A 19,358-nucleotide genomic window follows, 5' to 3' on the forward strand; every position below is an offset into this window, starting at 1 on the left:
GCTGGCCTCCAAGGCCCATCTTCTCCTATATGATGACATTTTCCCTATAAAAAAAATCAAGAGAAGACTTTTGGGACGAAGCGCTGCCGTCTCGAGGCGGAACCTGGGTAGGAGCACTTTTGCTCTCCGGTGGAGCGATTCCAGCGGGGATACTTCCCTCCGGGAGGGGAAATCAAAGTCATCGACATCACCAACGATCCTCTCATCGTGGGAGGATCAATCTTCATCAACATCTGCACTAGCACCATCTCATCTCAAACCCTAGTTCATCTCTTGTATTCAATCTTTGTCTCAAAACCTCATATTTGTACATGTGGGTTGCTAGTAGTGTTGATTACATCTTGTAGTTGATGCTAGTTCGTTTATTTGGTGGAAGATTATATGTTCAGCTCCTTGGTGGTATTCAATACCCCTCTGATCTTGAACATGAATATGCTTTGTGAGTAGTTACTTTTGTACTTGAGGACATGAGAGAAGTCTTGGCATAAGTAATCATGTGAATTTGGTATTCGTTCGATATTTTGATGATATGTATGTTGTTGCTTCCTTTAGTGGTGTCATGTGAACGGCGACTACATGACACTTCACCATACTTGGGCTGAAGGGAAGGCATTGTGGGGTAGTAATTAGATGATGGGTTGCTAGAGTTATAGAAGCTTTAACCCTAGTTTATGTGCTATTCCATAAGGGGCTGGTTTGGATCCATATGTTTCATGCTATGATTATATTTATCTTAATTCTTCTTTCATAGTTGCGGATGCTTGCAAGAGGGTTTAATCATAAGTGGGAGGCTTGTTCAAGCAGGAACAACACCCAGGCACCGGTCCACCCAAATATCAAATTATCAAAGTAGCGAACGCGAATCAAACAAACATGATGAAAGGGACTAGATGAAATCCCCGTGTGTCCTCAAGAACACTTTGCTTATTATAAGAGACCATTCCAGCCTGTCCTTTTCTATAAAAAGGATTGCGCTACCTTGCTGCACCTTTGTTACAATTTATACTTGTTGCTCGTTACAAATTACCTTGCTACCAAACCATCTATTACTGATAATTTCAGTGCTCGCAGATAATATCTTGCTGAAAACCGCTTGTCATTTCCTTCTGCTCCTCGTTGGGTTCGACACTCTTCCACATTTAAAGGACTACGATTGATCCCCTATACTTGTGGGTCATCAAGTCTCTTTTCTGGCACCGTTGTCGGAGAGTGAAGCGCCTTTGGTGAGTGGAATTTGGTAAGGAAACATTTATATTACGTGCTGAAATTTACTGTCACTTGTTACTATGGCAAGTAATCCTTTAAGGGGTTTGTTCGGGGTATATTCACCTCGACCAGAAGCAATTAGAGTTTCCCCTCAACCTATTGCACCTACTGAAAATATTTATTATGAGCTTCCTTCAGGTATGATAGAGAAACTGCTAGCTAATCCTTATGCAGGAGATGGAACAATACGTCCCGACATGCACTTAATCTATGTGGATAAAGTTTATGGATTATTTAAGCTCGCGGGATTATCTGAGGATGGGGTCAAGAATAAGGTTTTCCCTTTATCTTTGGAGGGAAAGGCATTGACATGGTATAGGTTGTGTGATGATATTGGAACGTGAGATTGGAACCAATTGAAATTGGAGTTTCATCAGAAGTTTTATCCTATGAATCTGGTTCATCATGATCAGAATTTTATATATAATTTTTGGCCTTGTGAAGGAGAAAGTATCACTCCAGCTTGGGGGAGGCTTAAGTATATGATGTACACATGCCTCGATCGTGAACTCTCAAGAGAAATTATTATACAAAATTTCTATGGTTGGCCTTCTCATAATGATCAATCCATGCTTGATTCTTCTTCCACTAGTTCCTTTATGAAGAAAACCACTGAATTGAAATGGGATCTTCTGGAAAGAAATAAACACAATTCCGAAAATTGGGAACTCGACAAAGGCAGAGTGTGAGGTATAAAACTTGAGTTTGATTGTGTTAAATCCTTTATGGACACTGATGCTTTTCATAAGTTTAGTACTAAATATGGAGTTGACTCTGAGATAGTAGCCTTTTTCTACTCATGTTGATCTTCGTAAGGAGAAGTGGTTTAAATATCAACCCCTTATTGAAGAAAACATTGAGGAACTAGTTATAGTTAAAGATGAAACTATCATTTACAATGTTGATCCAATTGTGCCTACTGCTTACACTGAGAAACCTCCTTTTCCTGTTAGGATTAAAGAACATGCTAAAGTTTCAACTGTGGTTAACAAAAGTAACATTAGAGAACCTAGACCCTCTGAATAAATTAAAGTTGAACCTAATGTAGCTATGGTTAAGGATCTCTTGGTTGATAATATTGATGGGCATGCTATTTACTCCCGTGGTGAAGCTACAAGAATTGCTAAGCCTTATACTAAAGATAAGAATAAGCATATAGTTGGCATGAATGTTGTTTCTGTTAAAATAGGAGATCACCGTTATCATGGCTTATGTGATTGGGTGCTAGTGTGAGTGCTATTCCTTTTACTTTATATCAAGAGATTATGAATGAAATTGCACCTGTTGATATAGAATATATTGTTGTTACTATCACTACAAAAAAAGACACATCCGTGACATTATAGCCCGAACAAAAACATTTTCTATCATGCTTATGACACTTATATGATGATAATTTTGATAAAAACATGTATCATCATAGATGTGGTGGGCTCCTACTTCTATGAAAAAAATCAAGACATAAGTTAGGATTTTCGTCCTGTGCGGGCCGGAGACGCACCTACATGACATTGTTTGGGCCGTCCATGACGTAAAAAATCATGGTAGAAGTGAGGGCAAGGAAAATTTCGGGGAGTTCTCGCTTACGGTGGGTGGTCGGGTGATATGTCTCCAACGTATCTATTATTTTTGATTGTTCCATGCTGTTATATTATCATTCTTGGATGTTTTACAATCATTTTATAACAACTTTATATCATTTTTTGGGACTAACCTATTGACCTAGTGCCCAGTGCTAGTTGCTGTTTTTTGCTTCTTTTTTACTTTGCAAAATATCCGTATCAAACAGCATCCAAATGCAACAAAACTTTTTGGAGATTTTTTTGGACCAGAAGACAACTTGGGAGCCAAGGAAGCACCTGGGGGAGGCCCATGGGGCCCTCAAGACACCAGGGTGTCCCAGAGGCCCCTGGCATGCCTTGATGGTTTGTGGGGCCCATGAGGGTCTCCTGCACCGCCTCTTCACTCTATAAATAGCCAAATATTCCAGAAACCCTAGGGGAGCAGACAAAACACAATTCCAGCCGCCGCAAGTTCCAGAACCATGAGATCCAATCTAACACCATCACAGAGGGGTTCATCATCCTCATTGGTGCCTCTTTCATGATGCGTGAGTAGTTCATCATAGACCTACGGGCCCGTAGGCAGTAGCTAGATGGCCTTTTCTCTCTTTTTGATTCTTAATACAATGGTCTCTTGGAGATCTATTTGATGTAATGACATTTTGCGGTGTGTTTGTTGGGATCCAATGAATTCGAGTTTATGATCAGATCTCTATCCATGAATATTATTTGAGTCTTCTTTGATCTCTTACATGCATGATTATTTATAGCCTCATATTTCTTCTTTGAATCTTTGGTTTAGTTAGGCCGAATAGATCGATTTTTCTTGCCATGGGAAGAGGTGCTTTGTGATGGGTTATATCTTACGGTGTCCTCACCCAGTGATAGAAGGGGTAGCGAGGCACGTATGTATCGTTGCTATTAAGGATAACAAGATGCGGTCTATTCCTACATGAATAGATCTTGTCTACATCATTTCATCGTTCTTATTACATTACTCTGTTTCTCCATGAACTTAATACACTAGATGCATGTTGGATAACAGTTGATGTGTGGAGTAATAGTAGTAGATGCAGAATCGTTTCGGTCTACTAATCTTGGATGTGATTCCTATATAATGATCATTGCTTTGGATATCATCATAATTATTTGATCTTCTATCAATTGCCCAACACTAATGTGTTTGCTCACCGTGTGTTGTTTTCTTGAGAGAAGCCACTAGTGAAATCTATGGCCCCCGGGTCTATCTTTTATCATATTTCTTTCCCATCTATTTTTTACCGCTTTTTTCTTCAGATCTATTATTCCAAAAACCCAAAAATACTTTGCTGCACTTTTTATTTGCATCTTTTATTTCGTGTTTTATTCAGATCTATTTATCCAATCTCATACTACTTAATGTATCTTTTTACCGAGGAGGGATTGACAACACCTCTTACACGTTGGGTTGTGCGGTTTTGTTCTTTATCTGCAGGTACCGTTTACATAGTGTTGCTTGGTTCTACTACTAGTTCGATAACCTTGGTTTCATAACTGAGGGAAATACCTACCATAGTTGTAATGCATCATCCCTTCCTCTTTGGGGAAATACCAACACAGTTTCAAGTCGCATCATCGGGGCCGGGTGATGCAGTGTGGTTTGTGGATTTCTCTTGATCACACGTGTGCAAAGCGATCTAACTGAACGTGAGCAAGGCGTTTGCTTACTAAACCCGAGCGATCGCAATGCTATGTACTGAAGCCGAGAAATTGATCCCTTCGATGCTAACTGAACCCGATCGATTCCTTCACTACTAATTGAACCTGATCGATTCCTTCACTGGTGCTGCTAACTGAACCCAAGCAATCAATCGCTGCTGCTGCTAACTGTACCCAAGCAATCAATCGCTGCTGCTGCTTACTAAAGCCGATCCAGCCTCTGTGCGAGACGTAGCCAGTCGGTGTTGGGTTGCCTCTAGATGAACATTGACTGTTGCTGTCGTGCGCTGATACATAGAACAAGTCGAGATGTGATGACCTAGCGACCGGTTGGTTGGCTATGGATGAATAGTTCCCGTTGTTGCTCCCGCCTGCTCGTACGTAAGCCCCACACCCCAGTCGGTAGGGGTTGGATGAACAGGACCCCGTGGTAGTAGGCGGTTGCCGCTGGATGAACAGGACCCCAAGGAGGCCACCACACCCTAGCTGGTTGTGGTGGATAAATAGGAACATGTGGAGGCTGGATGAACAGTAGCCGGTTGAGGCTAGAGGAAGTCAACGGTGGATGAACAGTAGCTCATGGAGGATGGAGTGAGGCAGTAGACTGTGGATGAACAGTATCCCGTGGATGAATAGGACCCCATTTCGACCGTAGGCGCTCGAACAAAAGTTTATTTACTCCGTTTTGTGGTACATTAGACCCCTCCCGATCACAGGACCCCGTTTCGACCGTAGGCGCTCGAACAGAAGTCTGTTTCCTCCATTTTGGATATGCCAGACCCCTCCCAATGAACATGACCCTGTTTCAACCGTACGCGCTCGAACAAAAGGTCGTTTGCTCTATTTTGCGGTATGCTAGACCCCATTTCGGCTGTTCCGTCCAAGCCGGTTGGCTCCCAATGAACATGACACATTTTGTTGCCTTCCGATGAACATGATGTTGTTTTCCATTTTGACCCAGGCAGTTGGCTCCCAATGAACAGGATGCCATTGCTGCTGTCCGTTGTCTCTCCATGTACATGAGCCCTGGCTATACGTATGCACGAGTACGCGTTCGAGACCCTGCCCATATGTATGTACGTGGCCATATTTTTTGGCATGTGGTTGTACGTATGTGTACATGGTTTAGACGGGACTGCCTGAACTGCTACGTCAGGGGATCTACTATGGCACAAACAGCTACATACACATGGCAAAGAGACCGATCGATCAGTATGTACGTACACATTTGCGACCAGAGAGACAACGCTATGTATGCTTCTATTGAGTGGGTCCCAGCTGTCAGGGAGGATAAGGACACACTTCATTGCATGCAAAGATATAGCTCCTGGGTCCTAGCCATCAGGGGAGGAATCTTTTTTTTGCAAGTAATAAGGAGGCACTTCCTTGCATTCGAAGATGTAGCTGGTGGGTCCAGTTGTCGGCCTCACCGCCTAAAGTCCTCTTCCGATGGCTATCGTTTGTTGACCTCATTGACCACGCTGTGCCGAAAGCATCAAGGCGGTGGATAACGACGGCGCCTAGGAAGGGAATGACATGGAGCCAGGGAAGATGAGGTAGGTGGATGCCCACACGGATGGCAATATGAGGATTCACTGGTTCGGCTGCAGTGTGTAGCTTCCGTCGCCGGAGAATAATAGGGGGTGTGGGTGAGTAGAGGGAAGGCTTGGTCAGTGGTAGTAGGGTCGCGTAGTGAGGCCTGCGCGGCAACACAGCCGGTCATGGGAGGTCGGAGAAGGCGGTACAGTGGGCCGTGGTTTGGGCGGCTGGAGAAAGAAGACCAATTGTTGAAGACACAGAACGGCCGTTGGATTAGCATCCAACGGTCACTGGAGCTAGAATCGTTTATTAACTAAGTTGACAAAGCCTTGCGTACGTGTCAACCTAGTAGGCTCACAAGTTAGCCTCCAAATCTGGTGGGTCCCAGCTAGCAGGTGGAATCATTTTTTTGCGCGTAATAAGGAGGCACTTCCTTGCATGCGAAGATGTAGCTGGTGGGTCTCAGCTATCAGGGAGAGGAAACTTTTTTCCTGCGTAATAAGGAGGCACTTCCTTGCATGCGAAGATGTAGCTAGTGGGTCAAACCTATTAGCGGGAGAAATTATTTGTTTTTGCATAATAAGGAGGCACTTGCTCGCGTGTGGCCATGGACCATGTGGGTCCCTACTGTCAGCCACTCCACGTACATCCCTCTTCCGATGGCTGTCGTTTGTTGACAAAGTTGACCATGACATGCTGAGAGAACCAAAGTAGTGGAGGATGGTGAGGCCTAGGAAGGGAATGACCAGGAGATGGCGAATACACAATAGTGGATGCCGAGGGGAGTACGAGAGTTCACTGGTTCGGCTGTGGTGCGAGGCTGCCATCGCCAGAGAATAACCGGAGGTGTTGGTGAGTAGAGGAATGGGCTGGACGGTGATGGGAGTAGGGTGGGCCGTTGAGGCTTGCGCGGTACTATAGCTGGCCACGGGAGGCAGTACCGCCAGCGGTGGTTTGGTCGGCTGAAGTAAGAATATCCGTGATTGAAGAAGCATGACACCCGTTGGATGGACATCCAATAACCATTACTATTAGAATCGTGCGTTGACTATAAGTTGACAAAGCCTTGCGTATGCGTCAACTTAGTAGGCCCACAAGTGAGCATCACATCTGTGGTAGAGAGCATATAGCCTATTTGTGATTCTAATGATTTATAGCCCAGTAATTCTAATGGAATTTAATGCAGCCCATTTACTATTTGTTAACATTACATCCCATTTTCTAGCTAGGACAAGGTTAATAATTTCAACCAAATTTCCCACATTTTGATGGGATCTGAAATATTTTATCCCAAAATTTCGAGTCAGATTAAATTTAATTTCAAAATAAATTTATATTAGGTAAAAATCCAACAAAATTTTGCGCACACAGCAAGTAATGAAATTAAAAATTTCAAAATCCAATTTTTTTATATTTATAGCCCATTTTTTAATTACAACACATTTATTATTTCTTAAATCCCATATTCTTGGCAAGCCTAATGAATCTCTCTTAGAAAAGATTTGCAACCCAGCGGGGCGGAGAATAATAAGTTGGCCTAGGTTGGGTATTCCTCAAAAAAAGTATAGCTGGGCTAGCCATTTTCACCCTGAAATTTAATATCTGGGCTGGATATTTGGTCGACATAAAATAATAGCCTGGGCTAGACGGTCCACAGCCCGCCCAGTTGATACCCTGCTCCTCCGAACAACAACAAAAACATCGCGCAAAAAAGTTTCTACTAACCCCTCAAAAAATAAATACTGATCGAGGTACTAGGTCCCAGCTGTCAGCTGCTCCTTGTGTAATTCTCTCGTTTATTGACTATATACATTGACAATGGTGTGGGACCGTGATGTTAGGAAACTAGGAGGAAGCAAAAAAATTATAGTTGTAATAAGGAGGCACTTGCGTATGTACGGCTATGGCCCTGGTGGGTCCCAATTGTCATCCTCTCCATGTAAAGTCATCTCTTGATTCCTCATGTTCATTGACCATGTTGACGGTGTGAGACAGCGGCGCCATAGCGAGCGCAACAACTCAAAGGATGATGGAGAGGGCCTCGTGGGCCGTATGAATGGTCTGATACAACACCTGCTGCTCATTCAGGAAGCCAGGATCGTTGGTCCACATGTCTGCGACGACATTGTCGTTTGCTTGTTCGCCAGAGGTTCATCCCTCCATGAGCCGATGCTCGTTGTGGACATGGAGGTTGTAGGTCTGGTCCTCCTGCGCTTGCCGAAATGCCGATTCCGGCGGCACTAGTAGCTCTTCTGCCATTAGGGCGTAGAAGTGCGGCCGCACCTGCTATATGGTGAACACGACATGAACCGTCTTGGGCGGTGGCACCAGCTCCTGGTCAGAAGCCTCCTCCATCGTCTGGTTGTCGTTGCTGAGCTCGGTGAGCTCGCTGGCGAGTTAGCATGCCTAGATACTGGAGCCGACCGCTGCCAAGCACAAGTCTGACCGTCCTGGCCCACCCACACCCCTCCCTCGCCCGCACGCGCTTCCCGCCCTAAATGGTCAGTACCGCCCGTGCCGCTTCCCGGTGCAGGCGACTGCTTCGCGTTCAAACGATGCAACTGCCATCCATCCGTCCATCTGCCGCCCACATTAGTGATACGCAGTTGCTGAGGCAGCTACTCCAAAGCCCAGCATTGCTATATAAACTGCTATGTCGTCCATAGCCACAGTCATCTGCCTACGCTCCCTTTCTCCTCTCCATACCACTCTCACCATGGCTTCCTCGCGCTCCAGCGCTCTCTGGTACAGGCGGATGATGTACCAGAAGAAGGAGATGGCAACCATTGCTGCCAACTGGCTGGTCGACAGGTAGCCAGAGGACGACAATGTCCCAATGGAGGACGTGGCCATCGACGAGCTGACGCCAATCTCCTCCTCCACTCCATCCTTGCCGGTGCATTGCACCATGACCATAGAAGAGTCCCGTGCCCAATACATGGACATGGTGAGGCAAAAGCATGAGGAGCAGTTCCGGGAGGCACAGGCCACCGCCACCTACAACCACCATGTCCTCTAGGAGCACCTAGGGGCACAGGAGCAGATCATCGCGGAGTGGGCGGAGCAGGAGGCATTGCTCGAGTCGTACCGCTTCGCTAGCGAGAGCCGCCTCACGCGGTGGCGGTACCGCATGCAGGTGACAAAGGTTGTGTCTGCCTACAAAGAGGGCGATGAACTGGGCGAGTCACTATTTGGCAAGGCCGATGACGAGGAGGTGGACAATGCAGGCTCCGCCGAGGCCCTACCCCGCCGGCATCGAGGCTGAGGACTTCACCGGCTATGGCGAGGCCCTGCTCCACCGAGGCCCCGCCCCAATGATAATGAGGCAGAGGATATCATCGGCTCCGACGAGGACCCGCCTTACCGGCAACGAGGGGGAGGATTTACCCCACTCCGCCAAGGCGCTGCCTTGCCGGCAACGAGGCAGAGGACATCGTTGGTTCTATCGAGGCCCCACCCAACCGATAATGAGGCCGTGCCACACAGAAAACAATGAAGAGTAGAAGATGATAGGTCGTCGCCGCTCGGGTCCAAGTAAGGCCACCGCTCTTACTCTCCGGTTCAAGCCAAGCTTGGCAGGTTGAACTAACTAGCTGCTTGGTGGGGACGTGGAGTCGGACAACTTCACTTCCTATGGCTCCAGAGGCGGATCTGGAGAGCTGCGAGGTGAAGCTCGAGAAGAAGCTTCAGTTCTTGGGGCTCAACCGGACACAGGGAATGGGCGTCGGAGATCATAGATTAGGTTAATTAATTATACCTCCAGAGCCGAATGAGCACCACTTTTTTGTTGAAGAATGTCAGAAATGTAATGAAATTTGGCATATTTATATGAAATTTGGCCTTGTATGAACCAATTTAGTCCGCTTAGTTCGACTTCTTCTATCTGTGGCATTAGATGAACATGCAAAACAATACGTACTAGCATTATTCTCAGGACACACAGTGATCACCTCGTTTGCTATAGTTTCACACGTACAAAATTTTTGAGCAGCTTTTGAGCGTGCTTGTACATTGCAATCTGTCGGCGTTCTTGGAACGGGGGTCCCCAGACTTGCCTGCCTGCGGCCTGCGGTGTGGCTCAAGCCATGGCCCAGTGCGGCCCATCTTCATCAACTCAAACTCAAGACCCTCGCGAGGGACCAAGCCTCGCGGGGCGGACGACAGGAAAGCTTCCTCAGGAGTAGCCTCGTCAGGATGGCTCGCGAGGAGGCAGAGAGATCAAGGCAGGGGTACCTCGTGAGGTGCCCGTGATGCAAGCCATGATGATCGAGGCCAGGCGGGCGCCGGCCTGCGTAGTGTCCTTGTTTCCCCTTTGGTGCAATGGGAGCAAATACAGGCCAAGGCATCAGGCAAAGGCTACCATTTCGGTGCAACAAGACCAAGACCAGCGGAACGGTAGGAAGGAGGTCACCGTGGAGCCCAGGACGGCGTCATCGTCAGAGTCTTTGACAGGCGAGGACCGACTTTAGTCAGGATAAGTGTACTAGACGTTCCGCTTCAAAATGTCCAATTGTTGGCGCCCTTCCCGCTCAATATTTGGGAAGAGGACCAGGGCCTCTTACTCTATATATAGGGCTATCCACCATAGTATAGAGGCATATGGAATCGACCCCTCCAAAGGGACAACACCACCACAAGAACACCCCTCGCGAGGCTGTTCTTCCTTTGTACTGTTCTTCATCAGCCCCAGAGGCAATCCACCACACCACAAACTAGAGTAGGGTATTACACCACAATGGTAGCCTGAACTAGTATAAACCCTGCGTCTCTTGTGTTGTTCATCGTGTAGCCTAGATCTTTTGCGAGGCAACGAGAAGCGAGTTGGTACAGGAGAGGTCTTCGTGCGCACCCCAGAGTTCGAACCTCAAGGGTCTGCCGGAACCCGCAATCCGACATTTGGTGCGCCAGGTAGGGGTGCGCCGGAGCTCTCCCCGTTAGCAACCGTTCTCCATCAACCTTGCGCTTCGTCCTCATGACCGGCGACGCGACGTACGCTCTGGCCGCGGAGGCCGGCCCGGCTCCCCGGGGGCTCCGGGCTCTAACCTCCACTTTGCGGCGGGTGTAGTGGCCAAACAAGTTCAAGACGGAGGTGCCGCCGTGCTACGATGGCACGGTGGATCCGCTAGCCTTCTTACTGGCGTATGAGGAGGCCGTCCTCAAGGACGGAGGCGACGGCCGGGTCATGGCCAACCGGCTGCCCATGGCACTCACCGGCGTCCCACGCATGTGGTTGCTCCATCTGCCGGCGTCTTCAGTGGGCTCCTAGGAGGAACTGCGCGGCCTTTTCCTCGCTCGACACGCAGCCCCGGCGCCCCCAGTCGTCACGACGCTCCTAAGGGGCTCGCAAGCACCACCGACGCGTCGCCACATCAAGCCGTTCGTCCGTCATGTCGGTGCCGCCCAGACTTGCCGCCCAGCCCCTCCAGGGTGGGCGTCACCCAAGGCCGACTTGACCTTCAGCTTAGATGACCACCCTGCCAACACCGCTTGCTCAGGCGCACTCCCGATGCTGTGTACTCCTACTATGTGCTAGGTGGCTGTCACCAGGACCCTCATCAACGGCGGGGCCGGCCTCAATGTGCTCTCGATCGAGGCCTTTAGCCTCCTCCACGTGCCGCTAGAGCGACTCTGACCCAGCCAGCCCTTTTCGGGTGTCGGGGGCAGCCCCGCCGGCTCCCTGGGGCAGATCCGCCTCCCGGTGATGTTCGACACCCAAGCCAACTTCCCCACAGAGCTGGTCGACTTCAACGTCGCCCGCATCGGCCTCCCATACAATGCCATCCTCGGCTACCCGACTTTGGCCCAGTTCATGGCGGCAACCCACCCGGCTTACAATCTGATGAAAATGCCCGGGAGCAGTGGTGTCCTCACCATAGCTGGAGACGCAAAGGATGCTCTGCATGCACTCAAGCTTGCCTTCAAGACTGCCGCAGCGGCGCAACCCACCAATGCCGACCCCCTCAAGGCTTAGGGGGTTGCGCCCACCAAGAAGAAGCAGTTGTTCACCCAAGACAAGGCCGAAACCAAGCAAATACCAGTCGACGAGGACGGGTCCTCTGGTGCCACCTTCACCATAGGCGCCAATCTGGATCCCAAGCAAGAGGAAGCCTTGGTGAGGTTCCTACGCACAAACAAGGAGGTGTTTGCGTGGGAGCCCAAGCAACTGGCGGGGGTCCCCAGGCAGGTGATTGAGCACCACCTGAACGTATGTCCTAACGTACGCCCAGTAAAGCAAAAGGCAAGACGATAGTCCACCGAGAAGCAAGCTTTCATCGTCCAAGAAACCCGCAAGTTGGAGGCCGTGGGAGTCATTCGTGAGGTTCGATACCCGGAGTGGCTGGCGAACCCTGTCGTTGTGGCAAAGAAAGGATGGAAGGAGCGCATGTGCGTCGATTTTACCAACCTCAACAAAGCCTGCCCGCAGGATCCGTTCCCACTCCCCCACATCGACCAGATCATCGACTCTACTGCTGAGTGCGACCTGTTGTGCTTCTTGGATGCCTTCTCAGGCTATCATCAAATCAAGATGGTGGTCGAAGATGTAGAGAAGACAGCTTTTCTGACCCCATGTGGGGTGTACTGCTACACCTGCATACCGTTCGGATTGCGCAATGCGGGCGCAACCTTCCAGCGGCTAATGCACATCGTGTTAGGCCGGCAGCTCGGGAGGAACGCTGAGGCGTATGTCGATGACATAGTGGTAAAGTATCGGGAGGCGAAGACCCTGATATAGGACCTGGAAGAAACCTTCGCGAGCCCGCGAGAAGTGGACTTACGGATCAACCGGGAGAAGTGCGTGTTCGGTGTACCCTCCGACAAGCTCTTGGGTTTCCTCGTGTCGCACAGAGGGATCGAGGCTAACCCAAAGAAGGTCAAGGCAATTGAAGACATGAGCCCGCCGAAAAATCTCAGGGAAATGCAGAAGCTTGCAGGGCGGGTAACTATGCTGGGGCCTTTCATATCCAAGCTATGGGAACGCGCTTTACCCTTCTTCAAGCTGATGAAGAAGAAGGGCCCATTTGAATGGACTCCGGAGGACGACGAAGCGTTCCAAGACCTCAAGAGGTACCTGACCAGCCCCCCTGTGATGGTAGTGCCGCGCCCGCAGGAGCCCTTGCTGCTCTATCTCGCCACCACACCATACTCCGCCAGTTCCGCTCTGGTGGCCATTCGGGAGGAGCGCCGGACCAAGACTGCACTAGCTGCGGCAACCCCTGGGCAGGAAGGCCCCTCGGGGGTCATGCCCGCAGCAGATACAAGCCAGCCTCAGCAAGAAGGCGTCCACGAGGCTGAGGGGGCTCCGCAGGTTTGTCAAGAGCTGGGGGCTCTCGCGCCTCAGGGGACACTCGACTCCCCAAAGGATGCTGACTCCGTCACTGCACCAGCCCTGGTCAAGCATCCCGTGTATTTCGTCAGCACGGTGCTAAGGGATGCCAGGGCGCGGTACCCCATGCCTCAGAAGCTCCTGATCGCGCTGTTAGTGGCCTCGCGGAAGCTGCAACACTACTTCCAAGGTCATCCAATCAAGGTCGTCTCAACATACCCGTTGGAAAGGGTACTCAGGAGTCCCAACTCAGCAGGAAGGGTCGCCGAATGGAACATTGAGCTACAAGCATTTCAGCTGGAGTTCAGTACGACTAGGGTCGTTAAGGGAGCTACACCTGCAGATTTTGTAGCAGAGTGGACAGTGGCGCTAGGGCTCGAGGCAGGTGAGGATCGTTCGCTTTCCCCAGGAAGTGAAGTGCCGGACGGCTGGGTTATGTACTTCGATGGAGCTTTCTCACGGCATGGTGCGGGGGCCGGTGCAGTGCTCATATCCTGTCACACCCTAATTTTCATGCCACAACACTTAAGCTAATAAATCATGATAAAGTGTGGTTTGACAAAAACTTTTGCATTATTTGGCTTTTTAATTGAGTTGGTTTTCTCTCTATGATTTTCAAGTGCTCTTTAAAGTCAACACAACTCCACCTTCTATACTTCATTTCCTTGATCCAAAACTTCTGCCCAATGATCATACCATGTGTATAGTACAATATAGAATTTTCTTACAAAAATAATTTGGCCAAAAAGTATTTTCTAAATTTAGTTTTCAAAAACCCATGAATTGAGGTTTGCACTACAAGTACTTGATTTGGGGTGTGAAAAATCTTTAAAAAGGTATATTTGAATCCTATTATATATAGGACTCCCATAAACCACACAAATATAATTTTAAAAGTTATTTTGCTATTTTATTTAAGGGTTTTTTCTTGAAGCCAGAAATGGTCTTTAATAGGTTAAAATTATTTTAATGCTTTAAAAATATTTGTGAAAATTTATGGAAACTCAGTGGACATATATTGTCCATATATAAGAGTTTCAACACATGGTCATGTTCAAAATATTGGTCAAACCCCTCAAAAACCCTTTCTGTATATTTCAAGCTTTTGAAATATTTACAAAGGAAATATTATCTAAAAATTCCAAGAAAATTCTAGCATGTCACATATTACATACTGGATGATCTTGCCAAGCCTCATGTCTTGGAGAACAATATAACATCACCAAATCCCGTCAAAACCATTTCTGTCCATTTTGAAGTTTGAGCAACTCTACATTGCCAAACATGTCCAAATGTTCTAAACTTGGTGCACATGCTCCAATGGTCTAATTATGTATCTAGACCAAATGGCACAAGTTGGAGAAAATGATATTTTGATCAAATTGCCTCAAAACCCTCTGTGTCCAGAATCAAATTTGAACAACTTTGTACTACCAACTTTCTCTTCTTGACCCCAACTTTTGTGAGCATGTTCACATGACCAAATGAGGCTACTACAACAAGTGGTGAATCAAGGGGAGGTGATTTCCTCAACTAGATCTACAAAAGTTCATTTCGGCTAATTTCTAGGGTTTACAAAAGTTGCATTAGCAACTTTCCCGAAATGAGCTCAAAATTGGTGGAAGGTCCTAATTGTATGTGCCATTTCACCCTGGGGAGTCTCATGCCAAATGGAGTTCATTTGCTTAACCAAACAAGCATCAAACACCTTCTGCCACTTTAACAAAATTCCATTTTTGACCTCTTACACTAATATCCATAGGCTCAACTTTGTACCACAGCTGCTCCTGACCCTCTCCTACCTCCAGTAACTCTCCCCTGGCCATTGCTCAATGATCGAGGGGTAAAATACCCCCATTTACCTCCCTGGAAAGCCCCTCTCTCCCTCTTCTTCTACCTCTCTCCTCTCCTACTGGCCACCCAGGGCATCCAAGGCCATATCCCACTTCTTTACTTCCCCCTAGAGCTACTAGACACTTTTGGCCGCGCCCACATTGCATAGAAAATGGCCATGCCATCCATTGGGGCGCTCTGGAGCGTGCTATAGTGTCGCCCTCTGCCCGACGACCCCAGCCACCTCGGGCCTTCCCAGCGCGCCAGACGATGCATACCGACGTCCGCGGCACGCTACACTGTCGGCCCCCTCCTGTCTATCCCTCTCCGGCTCTCCTCGCGTGCGGACAGAGCGCCACTCGAGCACGCCAGTCGCTGCCCGCGACGGGGACCCGCTCTGCTGCGTTCCCCGCTCCCTCTCTTCTCCCCTGGGCTTAGTCCACCCCCACGAACACCCTAGAAATGGCGCAGCACCCACCCGAGGCCCATAGCGACGAGCACGAGCTCATCGACGCACGAACCCACAGTGGACTGCCGCTCGCCTATATAAGGCATCCCCGAGCCCTCCTCTCGCCACCAATCGTCCTCTCCCACTCCAAATAGCCCCCATGAGCCTCCCGTTCATCCCCAGAGCTACCCAAGCTCGAGATCGAGCTCGAGCTCCGCCGCTTCGGGTCGCCGTCAATCTCGTGGTACATGCCTCCTTTGCCCTCTCTTTCTCAATCTGTAACCGGCTCACCTCTCTTACCGTTTCCCCTCTGTCTCCCCTCTCTATTGCAGCCGGAATCAACCGGGGCAAGCACCTCCCGAAGCCCTTCTGCCGGCTTCCTCGTCGCCGGTGAACCCCTACACTTCGGAGACCACCTCCACCTCCACCTGAATGGCGACTCCGCCCTAAGCCCACCGGTGCCCTCGGATCGCCTCGCCATCGACCACAGCGACGCCGGTGAGCTCGCCTCCCTCTCTGGCCCGAGGTTGAAGACGACGGCTATGGGGCCCGTCGGTCAGCCTCACATTCTGACGAGAGGGCCCCACCCGCCAGGTTTAAACACACATGCGCGCGCGTACCTGTTCGCCCGTCGGCTGAAAGTGTATTTTGCATTTACGCCTTCGATGTGGCAGCCTCGCGCGGGCTGGATCCTCTCTGGTCCTGCTGCACTGTGGTCCTTCTGGCCCAGTTGCACAGTGCTGCTTCTCCTTTTTCTTTTTCCATAAAATTGAAAAAATTCCTCAGGATTAAATATTATTCCAAATGCAATAATTCCAGTTCCTAAATTCTTGTAAAAATCCTACCTATTTAATGGTATATCTTTCACACATGTCCAAACAACTTTTATGTACTGTTCATATTCAAATTCAAATTTGAATATATTTAAACGTCTCTAAAAATCCATTCCTCATATTATACCACTCCAAATCGAAAACTAGGAATTTTGTCCTTCTTAGTTTTCACCCTAGTATTTACTAAAAATAGGTTGACATTTTTTTGAGCACTTTGGTTTTTCTGTTTTGCTATTGCCTTATTTTCCCGTCATTTCTTTTGTGATGAATAGATCCCATATTTGACGAAGTAGTTGGATAAGAAGAAGGAGAAGGACTTGAAGACTTTGAAGACCAATGCAAGCAGCCCTTTGACCATGTCTAAGAAACCCTTTTTATGCATGTCATATGGCAATTTTATTGCTTGCATCGAAGTCATGATAAAATGGTGACCACTTGAGGCGGTTTGCCTCCGTTGCTTTTCTCGTTGACACTTGCATGATGCATGACCCTAACTTTCTGTGAGGGTTATGCCAGTGGAAGTAGATAGGTTGCTAAAGTAGATGCTACGCAAATGGTACGGTATATGCATGGTGATGGAAGCAAGATTGTTTTAAAAAAAGAGCTTTTCAAAAACCCCATCGGGTGCCACTTATGCCCGAGGAAGGTAATGAGTTGGGTAACCACTGATGACGAAGTGGTGTATCGAGGCAAGTGTGTGTGTTGTTTTCAAAACGGATTGGTTTAAGATGCGACCGTTATTCCAACCTTACATGCACAACCACTCTACCCTTGTATGGGAAAGGGCATTATTGATTACCTAGGCCTATACTAGCTTGGAGCCTGCATTACTAGTGACGGGGGAGTTTGGTGCTCTCTCTCGGGACGGGGTCGTGCCAGATAGGGCGGCCATGACTGTTTTTACAGGGCACCCGACACACCGTTAGTACCCCGTGCTTGTGGTATATGATGAATATGGGAGCAAGGCTCCACAATTTTAAGATGTGAAATGTTGGGCACGGGGGTTACTACCAAACGAGTGGACTCTATGTTAGTGTCGTCTAGGGAAAGATAGTGATCGGGTGCTTACCCTGGGTACTTGAGGTACCACGGGTCGTGGATGACACGGAAGTTCCCCGAATCTTGTGGGTAAAGTGTGCAACCTCTGCAGAGTGTAAAACTATTCGAATAGCCGTGTCCACGGTCAAGGACAGTTGGGTAACCGCTCTTGGGCTATGTCCACTTGTTTACAAACCAGTGTGTGTGTGGGAAGAACTATTTGGGTCAAGTCAAAAGACTTGACATGATTGAGTTGGGTTGGAGCCCACTCCCTTTATGTTGATATCTGTAACCAGTCCCTATGGTTACTTGAGTTCATATGATGCATGATTTATCGGTTATTGAACATGTCATAGCACAACAAAATTAGCTTTCTGCAATTTGTTTTACCTATGTCATGCATTGTTGTATCTTGAGCCAAAACATGGGTTGCTTGCGAGTACATTCAAAGTACTCATTGGCTTGCCATTGGTTATTTAATTGGCTAGGCATGGAAGAATAGGAGTTCGAAGAAGAGTTCTTTGAGACAAACATGCGAACTAGGACGTTTCCCAGTCAGAATGCCTGCAGGGTGAAGGCAGATGGCATGGGTTCTACTTATCGACAAAGTTTTCCGCTGCTTAAGTTTATTTGGTATTCAACCCTTGTGGCTTTATCTAAGTAAGACTTGACCATAATGGTCATAATTTGTGTAAGACGGTATGTATGGATGTAAGACTCTTGTTATTCAGTTTCTGTGTGTTCAGTGAGCATTGATCTCTGGGATCACTGTACACATGCATTCGGTGATCACGACTTATGAGTCAGGGTCCCCATAGAGCTGGTATCAGAGCCATCCTGACTGTAGGAAGCCTTAGTTAGCATGGTCGTTAGTTAAGGTAAAACTATTTCCAAAACTATTACTAGTTTTCAAAACTATCTATACTTCTCTTCCCTTCTCAGTGTTTCGAAAACTAAGGTATACTTTCCTCATCGATCTCTTTCCTTCAAAATTATTGCAAACGGTCACTAGCACCCTCAAGCCCCTTACCACAGGATTCCTTGTAATCCTCGTGGATAGCCTAGAAGGATTACACCTTTCCAAACACTCATCCACCTCTTCTGAACACAAGATTGGCGACCCCACAGCAAGACGATGCCAACAGAAGGTACGCCTTTGAAGAATGAGAACATGAAGACGTAGAGGATTGTGACACCTTTGAATTTGCCCCAGGATGATGCAACCTTGTCCTATGATGGTCATGGTGTAGGATACGCAAGACCATGATATTCATCGCTAATAGAGCAATCATGTCCTTATTGTCGTTGTATCGACAACCACCGGTGGATGAGAACCTCACCATTTGGTCCGCCTCACTATAGTGAGCAGGAAAATGGTTCTTTTCATTCCCCGCTCTTGGTGTTGATGTTTTCATCAATGTAACCGACATGTTGGACCTCTACTATGCCTTGATGATATCATTCCCTAAAGGATTACCTACTTGGTACCATCGACGCCTTAGAAGACAAAAAGGGATCGTCATGATTAAGAAGACAACAGAAGACCAAGTCAATGCCTGCTACGAGGAGCCACCTTCATCCCATCACTTCAACATGCAAGAAGTTGTTGAAGAATCTTCAGGCTCAACCCAGATTGTTTCACAAACAATTAAAAGAGACGTAGCAACACCCGAGGAAAACCCAGAAGACTGCACGAGGCACGGAGCAAAGCATGACTACTGAATCCGAGGACCCCTAGGGTAGGATGAGTCGTGTACCCCCTATGCGCAGTCGGGTCCGTATGATGGTTCGAATAGAACCATGATTGTGTGTTGCTT

The sequence above is a fragment of the Triticum dicoccoides genome, chromosome 6B (assembly GCF_002162155.2).
Source record: "Triticum dicoccoides isolate Atlit2015 ecotype Zavitan chromosome 6B, WEW_v2.0, whole genome shotgun sequence".
In the NCBI taxonomy this organism is placed as follows: domain Eukaryota; kingdom Viridiplantae; phylum Streptophyta; class Magnoliopsida; order Poales; family Poaceae; genus Triticum; species Triticum dicoccoides.